The sequence below is a fragment of the Hevea brasiliensis genome, chromosome 3, assembly GCF_030052815.1.
Source record: "Hevea brasiliensis isolate MT/VB/25A 57/8 chromosome 3, ASM3005281v1, whole genome shotgun sequence".
NCBI classification, from domain to species: domain Eukaryota; kingdom Viridiplantae; phylum Streptophyta; class Magnoliopsida; order Malpighiales; family Euphorbiaceae; genus Hevea; species Hevea brasiliensis.
This window is the reverse complement of record NC_079495.1, coordinates 90580121-90592711: the sequence shown is the minus strand read 5'-3', so window position 1 is coordinate 90592711 and position 12591 is coordinate 90580121.

Below are 12591 nucleotides of genomic sequence, written 5' to 3'. Positions count from 1 at the left end.
AACTCAAGTGTGGTGTCTCTATAGGCAGGGAACTAGAGTTGGGCGAATTGAGTCCATCCAATGCTTTTAAGCAACCCATCTATCTCTTCTTGCAGTCTGAGTTATTCTAGCAACCTGAAGTCCATGTATTTTGTTAAGATAATTCTCTTATTTTGAAGCCGTGCACATAAATCTCTGTGGGTGAAATCGTGGAATGGCCAAACCATGGAGAATTCCAGTTGTGCTGGCTGTGGGGGTTGTGTTTGAGGTTGGGGTGCTGCTTGCAGCTGTGGTTGGGGTGCTTGAGGTGGGGCTTATGGTGGTTGACTTGTTCTTGGGCATTGTGGTGATGGTTAGGGTGGTAAAGATGAAGAATCTCTTCCTTGTCTTGAGCAAGATCCGATTCTTCTTGGTAGACGTTTAGCAGGTGCCATGGATGTTTGGAGAGAGAGAAAAACTAGGGTTTGTGAATGGAGTGGAGATTTGAGAGGTATTTGAAGAGGAAGAGTTGTGAAGAGGAGGAATTCTTGAATGGATGGGAGGAGCATTTAAAGAGGCTCTTTGTCTCTTCATTTTGCGCCCTTGGGTATCGAGTCTGTGACTTGATACACGGGGCATTTATCGTTACACGGGTCGCGTTCTGAGGACCCATGTAACTTTTTGTCTCCCTTAAACTTAGAATTTTTATCTCCCTATATAATGCATGAGGCGTGTAACCTTACACGGGGTCAAACCCGTGTAAGTTTCTGGAGCTTATGCAAGTGTGTTTTTGGGGTTTCAGGTTTTTACACGGTCCGTGTAAAACTATATACATGGGCCGGGTAACTTTTTGGCTTCCTTTTTTTTATATATATTTTTTATTCATGCTAAAATGTCCCTATTTATATGAATGAAATGAATGCAAAGATTAACAATAGAGTTACTTTCCCGGTTTTGTGAAATCTTCTCTTGCATGGTTTTGACTTGACATTTCCACTCCTTCCTTACTTTCAGTTCCTTGCTTTTGCAGAATTGTGGTTTGGGGTACCTTTAAGATATAATATAAGGAATTAAAAAAAAAAACAGAAATTAAAGTAATGCAAATTAAAAGAAAGGTTACAAAAGTTTTGGGTTACCTCCTAAGGAACGTTTATTTATAGTCATTAGTTGGACTGTTCTTTAGCTTTATGGTTGAGCTGGAGGGGTGCTGTAGGATTGGGTGAATCCTTTCTCAACTGTACCCCTCGAGAAGTATGGCTTCAATCTTTGCCCATTAACCTTGAAGGTACCGGAGGTTTCACTCCATATTTCTACTGCTCTATACGGGAAGACTTGAGTTACCTTGAAGGGTCCGGGCCATCTTGACCTCAACTTTCCTGGGAAGAGTTTTAACCTGAATTGAACAGCAGGACAAGGTCTCCTTCCTTGATTTCTTTCCTTATTATGCATTTTTCATGCCATCTTTTGGTCTTATCCTTGAAGATCTTAGCATTCTCATAGGCATTCTGCCTGATTTCTTCCAACTCATTGAGCTGTAGAAGCCTTTTTTCTCCAGTAGCTTTTAGGTCAAAATTTAAGGTCTGAATTACCCAATAGGCTTTATGTTCAAGTTCGACAGGGAAGTTGCATGATTTTCCATAAACTAAGCGAAAGAGTGTTGTTCTAATGGGAGTTTTATATGCAGTGCGGTATGCCCACAGTGCATCATCTAATTTCATAGACCAGTCAAGGTAATTAACAAAGTTAGGATACCATTGGGGCTTGAGAGAATGCTAATAATTGCTCATCAGGGAATGAGTCATCGATTGGCAAATGCTCAGTGTCCCCAATGTCTTCCTGTTTCAGTCTTGAGAGGTGGTCAGCTACCACATTCTCGAATCCCTTTTTGTCCTTCACTTTGAGGTCAAATTCTTGTAGGAGTAAGATCCATCGAATCAACCTTGGCTTTGCTTCCTTCTTGTTCAAAAGGTACTGAATGGCAGCATGGTCTATGTATACAATGACTTTTGATTCGAGTAGGTAGGATCTGAATTTGTCAATTGCAAACACCACTGCTAGGAATTCCTTTTCTGTGGTAGCATAGTTGATTTATGCATCGTCAAGTGTTTTGCTAGCATGGTAAATAGTATAGAGCTTCTTATCCTTCCTTTGTCCTAGTACTGCTCCAACTACATAGTCACTTACACCGCACATCACCTCAAATAGCAGTTTCCAATCAGGTGGTTGCATAATTGGTGCTGAAATTAAAGCTTCTTTGATCCTGTTGAAAGAAATAAGGCAATTTTCATCAAAATTAAAGGAAACATCTTGACTTAACAAATTAGTTAGTGGCTTAGCTATTTTGAAAAAATCTTTAATAAATCTTCTGTAAAAGCTTTGCACTCCCGACTGATGTTGGTGGTGGTATCTTTTCAATAATTTCAATTTTTTTCCTGTCAACTTCAATTCATCTTTTTGATACTAGGTGCCCAAAAACTATACCTTCCCTTATCATGAACTGACATTTTTCCAATTTAGAACCAGGTTTGATTCTTCACATCTTTGCAATACTTTGGATAAATTAGCTAGGCATTCATCAAAAGTTATTCCATAGATAAAAAAAATCACCCATAAAAACTTCCATAATATTTTCAATATAATCAGAAAAAATGGCCATCAAGTATCTTTGAAAGGTAGCAGGAGTATTATAAAAACCAAAAGGCATTCTTTTATATGCAAAGGTTCCACAAGGGCATGTGAATGTGGTCTTTTCCTGGTCTTCTGGGTGAATAGGAATTTGGAAAAATCCTGAATACTCATCTAGATAGCAAAAGTAGGAATGTTTCACTAGCCTAGCCTTTCTAACATTTGATCTATAAAAGGGAGAGGGAAATAGTCTTTTCTGGTGGCACTATTCAATTTTCTATAATCTATGCACATTCACCAACCATTGACTACCCTAGTAGGGATTAATTCATTATTTTCATTTTGAATGATAGTTGTCCCACCCTTCTTAAGCACTACATGCACTGGACTAACTTATTTACTAACAGAAATTGGGTATATAATACCTGTATCTAATAGTTTGAGAATTTCCTTCTTAACTACTTCTTTCATGTTTGGGTTAAGTCTCCTTTGATGCTCAATATTGGGTTTACTGTTTTCCTCCATAGGTATCCTATACATGCAAATTGAAAGATTAATCCCTTTCAGGACTTCTATTTTATACCCTATAGCCTTGCTATGGGTCCTAAGTTCCCTTAATAAATTTTCCTCTTCTACATTAGATAGGCCAGCATTGATAATAACAGGATATTTAGAATTAGAGTCCAAGAATGCGTACCTTAGTGTGAAGGGGAGAAGTTTCATTTCTACCTATTTGGTGTCTTCCTGTGACTTGCTTTTGGGCTGTTCTTCCTTTAGCTCTTCCATTTAAAAAGCTTGAGATAAGGGTAGGGATGGGCTAGCTTCTAATGATTGTGCATAAACTACAATTTCTATGTTTTCATTATCTACTGTGTGGCCGTGCACTATACATGCTTTAAGAGGATCTTTAGGAAGTCTTTTGTGAAATTCCTCTTCAACTAGCTTGTCAATTATGCCAACCCTTAAGCATTCATTAGGTTCCAGTTTATGCTTTATTGCTCTGAACAGGTTGAATTCCACTTCTTCATCTCTTACCTTAAGAGTTAACTGTCCGTTTTTAACATTTATGATAGCTCCAGCGGTTGCTAAGAAAGGTCTACTTAGGATGATTGGAATTTGGACATTCTCTTCCATCTGTAGGACAACAAAATCAACAGAAATGAAGAATTTTCCTACCTTGATTGGGATGTTTTCTAGGATGCCAATCAGGTACTTAACAGACAGATCAGCCAATTGCAGTGAAATTGTTGTAGGTTTGAGCTCTCCTACATCTAGCTTTTGACATATTGAGAGAGGCATCAGACTCACACTTGCACCTAGATCACAGAGTGCCTTGTCTATATTCATGTTTCTAATAAGACAAGGTATGGAGAATCTTCCTAGATCTTTGAGCTTTGGTGGCAGCTTGTTTTGTAATATGGCACTGCATTTCTCAAAATACTCTCATAGTCTTCCAACCTTCTTTTCTTTGAAAGAATTTCTTTAAGGAACTTAGCGTAGGATGGCATCTGAGAAAGTGCTTACGTGAAAGGAATGTTAATGTAGAGTTTCTATAAAACTTCTAAAAACTTTCCAAACTTCTTATCCAATTTAGCCTTCTAGAATCTCTGGGAAAAAGGTAGAGGAGGTTTATATGGCTTTGGTAACTTCTTTTTCTTCTTTATTTCCTCTTCCTGTTCCTTTTTAGCTTCTTCCTCCTTCTCCTTTGTTTGGTTATCAGATTTATCAGAGGTTTTCTCAGTTGATTTTTCCTCTGATTGTTGTTCTTCTAATGTTCTACCACTCCTCAAGATAACTGCCTTACAGTGCTCTTTGGGGTTCATCTCTGGTTGACTTGGTAGTTTACCAGTAGCCTTGCTTGAAGAACTTTCCTGTTAAGCAATTTGATTTTCAAGCATCTTATTGTGGGTGGCTAGTTGGTCCATTTTGAAAGTTAACTGCTTTATCATTTTATTCTGCTATTGTTGGGCTGCTAAGAAGCCTTCCATTATGAATTCCATAGTCTACTTTGGTTCAGGCAAATGAGGTTGAGGAGCTGGTGGTGGCTATGCCAGTTTTTGTCCCCTGTTCTAAAAACCTGGAGGTGCTAGTGGTCTGTACCCTTGCTGCTTGTTCTTGGATTGATTCTATGAGTTGGACCATGAGAAGTTAGGGTGGTTTCTCCATCTAGAGTTGTAAGTGTTTGAATATGGATTGTTGAGCTGCCTCTGGTTGAAGTTTCCTCTGTTACTCACATAGTTTAGCTATTATATAGAGGGTTCATTGAAATTGTTGCATTTTGAAGTCATACACCCTCCTCCACAGCTGTCGTAGTGTTGGCTGCTCATCCCTATAGCCAGTCAAACTGAGCATTTATCTTGCTTAGGGCATCCAATTCCATGATCTCTGCTGTTTTTCTTATACCTCCTCTTTCATTCGACCACTCATAGTTGTGATAAGTGACCCTCTCCAGAAGTTCAAGGGCTTTTCCTACTGTTTTCTCCATCAGGTCTCCTTCCGTAATTGAATCTAGAGGGCAATAACCCATTATAGAAATTCTGAACTAGGAGCCAATCTTCTATGCCATAGTGTGGACATTCCCTCTGTAAGTCTTTATATTTCTCCCATGCATCATTAAGTGATTCACCTTCCTTTTTCCTTAAGGTGTTGAGTTCAACCATCAATTTTATAGTCTTCACAGGTGGGAAATATCATACTAGAAAAGCTAGCAAGAGATCTTTCCAAGTGGTGAATGTTCCAGCTGGTTGAGAGAGTAGCTACTTCCTTACTTTATCTCGAAGGGAGAATGGGAATGCTCTGAGTCTTATAGCTTGATCAGAGACTCCATTCATCTTGAATGTATCACATAGGGCAAAAAAGCACTGGAGGTGATAGAGTGGATTTTCTATAGGTAAACCTCCAAACTGAGTCTATTGAATCATTTGGAGCCATACCGATTTGAGTTCAAAATTATTGGCCTCCACTGTGAGTCTTGTAATGCTAGGCTGGAATCCTTAGATAGATGGAGCTCCATAGTCCCTCAAGGGCCTTGGCCTGTTGTTGTTGTTGGCCATGATTGGAGTTTCTAAACTTCCTTGATCTTGTTCTTGGCTTCTCCTTTCTCTCATGATGGTTCTTAGAGTCTTATTTATCTTGGGATCCAAATCCAAAACTTCTTCCTCTGGTTTTGTTCTAGTCATGAACCAAACCAAATACCTGAGAGAAAATAAAAGAATAAAAAAAATTAAATAAATTTAAATTGTAACGCCCTCACTTTACGTAGTCCGTATATTCGACTGCTCCGGTGACCTAATGTCTGTCCGGACAAGTCAGAATGTCTGGAATTACACTTCAGTGATAATAAGCAGACATAAAATGACGAAATATAAGGTAAGAAAATACAAGAAAAATTAAGAAAAAATAAAAGAGAGGAAATGAAACTAGGTTAAGTGAGCCGGCACTGAAGCGATGGGTGATCGCATTGAGAAGTTACGGTGCAGGCAATAGCCGACCCCAGGATTGCCAGAAACCCTCGGAATTAAAATTTGAGACATAATTAAAGGCCTATAGAGGTGTAATTGACATTAGAAATATCAAAAAAAAATTAATGAATTAGTACAAATAAAAACGAAAAATCAACAAACCGACAAAAATCGGTGTTATCGAAAAAATAGGAAATGCAACTTGAAGAGGGGTATTTTGGTCATTTGACACCTAGAGTGGACTTTTGACCTAAATGTCCATGAAAAATAAATAGTATTAAATTTTGAAAACCCCATGAAAAAGGAAATTTAATATGTAATGAAATTAAGAGAAATTATGGGGTATGAATTAGAATAATTAAAAGTTGATTAATTAAATAATTAACCTATGGTTAGTAGGGTTAGGTGGCACTATATAAAGCATAAGTGGACAGCACAAACCACTTCAAAATTCATTTTCTTCATTTTGCACAACCATGGCCGAATTCAAATTTTCAAGTTCTTCCTCCATGGCCACGCATGCAAGTTCCCATTTCCTATGTTTAAACATTTTTTCCTCTAAGTTTCTTCAATAAAGTTGATCTACACACCATGGGAAGCATATTGGGAGCAAAAAGGGAAGCATTTGATGAAGTTTGATGAAGCTCCAAACAAAGGTTAGTGCTAATTTCCCTTCCTCCCTTAATTAATCTTTGGTTTAAGGTTGAGAGGAGTTGAATGACTAAGAAAATTGAAGAGTTGGTGGAGTATTTGATGAATCCTTAATTCGGCAGCCATGGTAATTTAAGGGGTTTGGTTTGTTTTCACATGTATATGATGGGAATTGAAGTTAATTAAAGTAATTAAAGGTTTTAGCAAGTGAATTTTATGTGTATGTTGAGATTGTGTAATTGAATTAGAATTTGATTTTGAATTGGGAACTTTGAGTCTAATTGATTAAAGTAGGAAGCCTTGATTCCATGAGAATGGATTAATTTATGTGTGAAAGAAGTGATTTATGATGATTAATTAAGGTATTATATGAGTAGTCAAGCTAATTCATGTGTATGTGTGAAATTAGTGCATTTGAATTTGGAACTTGGTAAGAGGTATTGAAGACTTTGGCTGATGGAAATTTTTTGCAGCCTTGAAGTTCAATGAAGAGTACTTAATTTCATGAAATTATTGAATGAATTATGGTACCAAGGATTGATGAATGTGTATGTAAATTAGTAGTGGAAATTATATGTAATAATTAGGTGTATTTATGTGTATATATTGTTGAATTTGGACTTTGTGGTTTAGGGTTGTATTTGATGTATTGAGAATATTTGTATTTTATCCAAATTGACCATAGTAAGAAGTGATAAATGAATACGGAATGGTATAAAATCAAAATTAGGTATGGGAAGTTAAAGTTGAGTAAGTTAAATGTGTGTTTGAGGAAAGTATAAAAAGGGCAGTATGTATTTGAGCTTATAATCCTAAATATGTAGCCCCAATTGGTATGAGGCCAGTTGGAAGCAAAAATAAGCACAAAATGTGCCAACTTTCATGTAGAAAGCATACCTAAATTCTGTTTGGAAAGTGACATGAAAACTGACCTAATCCGGATTGGTAACATTGCAAACATGAAATTTGACCAATTGAACAGTACTCACGAAAATGACGATAACTCCTTGTATACAGGTCCAAATGACCTAAAATTTATATGGTTGGAAAGCTTAGACATGGGGCTACAACTTTGATTAAGATCACCAAGCCCAGAAATGACCTTAGGCAAGTCAATTTGCTTACACAAGTTCGGTTACAAAATCTGCCTGAATCGGAAATGACCTAAAAGTGACCTAAACTTTGCAATAAGAATATAATCTGTCCAGCATTAGTAAAATGACCATATCTTGGTCTACACAACTCCAAATGACCTAAAATTAGTGCCAAAAGTTCAATAAGACATAGATCTATAATATTGGTAATTTGACCAAAACCCATAAATCAAGAAAACTAGGTCAATTAAGTTGATTAAGTTGACACACTAAATCTAAAATTGGTACAATTGACCATTAAGTCCAGAAAATTCAAATAGGCATATTTCCCACAAGAAGTCTCCCAATGTAATGAGCCATACCAATCTGGAAAGCTAGGAAAGAGACCTAAAACTTTATTTTAGACAACTTCCTCAAATTATAAATGTATAAGGTTAGAATTTAAGGTCAAAGCCAATTGACCTAATTGAGGACCATGCTAATATAAGACCTTTGAGTCCAAGTCAACAATTTAGCTATAAATAATTCTTTAAGACTTGACAAATTACAAGTAAAATTTCCAATTGAACCTAAAACATAGGGCAACAATACTTATGAAAAATGCTAGACCTCAATGTGATTATAAATAGTCCAAATAAAATAGTAAAGTCAGAACCGAAAATGCCTAATAAGGAAGTCAAAATTTAACTTTGACCTAGTTATGGTTAAATGACCATAACTTAAGTTATACAACTCCAAATGGAGTGATTCAAAAAAGAAATTAAAAAAGACACAATGAGAAACAATTTAATGAAGAGAAATCTATTAAATTTACACTGTAGCTTGGTCCAATAGACAGTAAACATTAGCCATGAAATCTGAATAATTGCAATAAAATGCAATAAGCTTTGAAATGAAATTGGCAACATATATCAACATTTGAGGAATGAAAAATGGAACATATTAGTGACATTAAAACTAATTCACCTAGTGTGCATTAAAGGTCAACATTATAGGTTGACTAATAAAAGGAATAGTATTAATAAAATTTAATTATTGAACCATATTATTAGAAACAATTTAAATGAGTACTAAAACACTTTAAATTGTGTGTTTCATTTAGAAAAGACACTGGGAAGGGAAAAGACCCACTGATTCAAGGCCAAGAGGAGACTCTTCAGAGGTTTGTGCACAACTAGTTTCTAATTGATTTTGTTCTGAATATTTCATATGATTAAATGGCGTTATTTTCCCTATGTATTATGTTTATCAAGTATTGGATTTAATTCAATGATTATTGAAATTGTTATAGTATGCATGAATTTAGCTTTGTGAAATAGTATTTCAACAATTATTGAGCATTATTCTGGATTGAATAAATTAGTTTTGGAAAAATTATGATAAAATATGTTTTGAATTGTGATGAGCATAAAAATTATTGGATATTGGAATTGACTTTGAATCGAATTGTATTGTGATTTATGCTCACATAAAGGACAAAGAGATTTATGATATTGTTTTGTATCTCACTATAGATGCTTGACTAAGTTATTACCCATCTCTCTCATTTGTTGAGGAGACGATGGAGTTAGATTTGTTTTGATTACCACAGTACGTGCACAGGCTTAGATTCTCTTCTTAATAAATATTAGATCTAAGTTTTTCATGGCCCTTTCGGAAGTTCCATTATTGTGATGTGTACTGTGCACGATGATTCGACCTCCCCGACCATAGGGAGTTAGAATCCGATTCGACCTCCTCGACCATAAGGAGTTAGAATCACCCTAGAGATGGCCCTTTCGGATTAGTCTTACATAGTTAGTGAGATAAAGAATGGTTTTTGAATAGTAAAGAATTTTGATTTCAAATGGGATTTATGCATACTTGATTTTATTGAAATTAATATTTATTTCCATAAATTACTTTAATTACTTTAATTGTTCAATTGTGATTTGACAAATTGAAATTCTTGATCAAGGTTATTTTAACAAATGATTATATTATTGCCAACGATTATTTTGACCTTTGGAATTTTTATGAAGTTTAAGATTTTCAAATTATTTGTTATAATTTTGTCAACATATATATGGTATTATATTTTAAATTATAGTTGTGCACTACTGAGTTCACCACTCAATGATAGCTTTGCATGTTGTCGCAGGTGAAAAGAGCATAAAGTAGGTGAGTAAGCTTCCTTAAAGATACATTCAGATTAGCTCCAGGTATATCATACATAGATTTTGATATATGCATGTAATAATATGTATGTAAATTATTTGAGCAGTTGTATAAGAATTCTTGTAAAATAATTTGGTATGTAATTAAATGCAAATTATTGTAATGTAAATTTGAGATTTCATTTATCTGTATAATTTTGTAATATTAATTTTTGAGTCTTGTAATCAATGAAATATTTCTTTTATGAAGAGGTTGGTTTGAAAATGAATTGATTTGATTATTGAGATTGAATTGTATTGAGAAATGGTTTGAAATGGAGTTATGGTTGAGCAAAAATATTGGAAGTGTGTTTCTTTGCAGGTTTTGAAGAACTGTTTTCTCAAAATACAGCCGGCACTCTGTCGAAATTTTGAAAAACTTTTGTAACACCAGATTTTAATCGATGATTTAATTTCATGAAAATTGATTTAAAATCCCTTATAGTATATTTAATGGGTTATCGGTAGGCGAAATACGGTAATTCATTAAGTGTACTACGGGATCATGTTACATCTTATGGATGAGTAGGGCGTGACATAAATAGTCATAGTAAATGCCTAAATCAGCTAAATTGCCTATCGCTTAATATTACTAGAAATAAATTCCCCAGCAATGCCGCCAAAAACTTGTTTGCTAGTTTTACAACCCCACAAGTGCACAGATCGCTAACAAATAATAAAGTAGAGTAAAGTATCATCCCACGAGGAATTTAATTAACAAGTACTAAACTACATAGCAATTATAACTGTCTAGGCTATCAAATATGATGGGAGAGTAAATCTAATTTATTTCGAGTGCTAAAAACTAAGAGAACATTGAACTTAAAATGAAACAATCTATTAAAACAATTCCAGAATAAGATTTCACACTTTAACCTTATTATGGATTCAATCTTGTCTATTCATTGGATTGAGAATCATTGCTTTGATGAAAATTAATCCTAAGGTATCTTAGGTCCTCTCTCAAGGCAACTAAGGTGTATTTCAATTAGAACTAAACCCTACTTTCGTTGGTAATTAGTCCTAATAAAGACCCTTTAAGATCTATGATTAATTATGGAATTCCACGAAGGATTTTAGCCTATCTCTAAATCAGATTTCCTAAGTTTAACACTCCGATTTTCCAATACTAACTTTCACCTTTCAGTTCTTCAATTAGTATCTTATATCATATCTAAGTGGGTACCCGCACATAGCATGCATTAAGAACACAGAACATTAAATCAAAGAACAAAACTCAAATCCAATAGATAAAACTCAATATTTATCCATGATAATGATTTAAAGCGTTACTCTCCTAATTCCAGAATAAAGAAACTACTCACTCATGGTGAGTTTAACAAACATAACAAAAGTAAAACGAAAGAACATAAAAAGCAGCCTAAAGAAATAAAACAAAAGAATCGAAGAGAATTCTCTACAGCTTTGAACTTTTGGAACTTCGGCTGGGGACTCCCCCTTGATGCTAATGGCCTATTCTTCAAGACGGCTTAGAGAGAATGGCGAATATGTATGTGTATAAGGATGTGTGTATGAAGATGAGCAATCCTCTCTCTGTTTTCTGCTGCTTTAATATATATTCAATGTCTTAGGGTTAAGTTTTTAGAGTCCTAAAGGTATCGGAAGTCTGTTCTTAGTGTAAAAACTAAAGCTGGAATCAAATCAGGAAACTGGTTGTTGACTGATACACGACTCATGTGTCCGGGCCATGTAACTTACTAGAACTTAAAGGTTGCATCTTGTATTTGGGCAGAAGGTTACATGAGTCCTTGGCTAGTCACACGAGTCTAATTACACGACCCATGTTCTGTTGTTCTTCTAGAAATTCTTCAAGCTTTGCCAGACAGAATCTTATATAGGTCTCCACAGGTTACACGAGTCATGTTACACGGCCTGTGTATTGTGTCTTCTCTTTAACTTCATTGGTTTTCTCCTGGTAATAGGTTACACAGGTCTGTGGTATGTTTACACGACCCGTGTAAAGTGTATCGGCAATAATGCCCTTCTTCTTGAGTTTTTCCAAGCTTATTTCTTTACTCTATGCTTTGGAACTCCCTCAAAATACTTGAAAATATGCAGAAAACATAGAATTTAATACAAAGTAATGAAATTTACAAAAGTTACTGAATTTGATGATTATGCATGAAATTACCCGTCTAAATGATACGAAATGCTATACAAATGTGCTTAAAAACATCTATATAATATAAGTGTATCAGCCGCTCATTTTCAGTTAAAAAAAGAAAATGTGCGATGGAAAAAGATCAAACACTATACCTTAGATGAAAAATGTTATTGGAGATTTAGAACTTAAAGGAAACTCATCGGAGATTTGAGAGAGAAAAGAGAAAGTAGAAATGCAGAATGTGAAAATGGCAGCCTTCACCCCTTATATATATAGCCTTGGGCATTTAATGTTTACGAGACCTGCAGCGATGTCTCGATTAACGAAAACATTTAATGTTTTCTTGATATTCAATGCACACTAGAAAAGATCGGATATGGATAGCTCAAATAAAGGGGATCGGATGAAGGGCTTTTGAGTGACCACAGAAATCGGATTGAAAGAGTTCAGATAAAGGGCGACGTGGAGAGACTGCAGGATTT